Here is a 364-nt window from a genome sequence, read left to right on the forward strand (position 1 = left end):
TTTTTTTGAAACAGAGTCTCGCTCTGTCGCCCAGGCTGGAATGCAGTGGCGCGATCTCCGCTCACTGCAAGCTCGGCCTCCAGGGTTCACGCCATTCTCCTCCCTCAGCCTCCTGAGTAGCTGGGACTACAGGCGCCCGCCACCACGCCCAGTTAATTTTTTGTATTTTTTAGTAGAGACGGGGTTTCACCGTGTTAGCCACGATGGTCTCGATCTGCTGACCTTGTGATCTGCCCGCCTCGGCCTCCCAGAGTGCTGGGATTACAGGCGTGAGCCACTGCGCCCAGCAGTATTTCTTCAGTTTTCATGGCATGAACATTTTCGAAGAATACAAACCATTTATTTTGTAGAATATTCCTTAATT

The sequence above is a fragment of the Rhinopithecus bieti genome, unplaced genomic scaffold (assembly GCF_001698545.2).
Source record: "Rhinopithecus bieti isolate Rb0 unplaced genomic scaffold, ASM169854v2 scaffold_6717, whole genome shotgun sequence".
Lineage (NCBI taxonomy): Eukaryota > Metazoa > Chordata > Mammalia > Primates > Cercopithecidae > Rhinopithecus > Rhinopithecus bieti.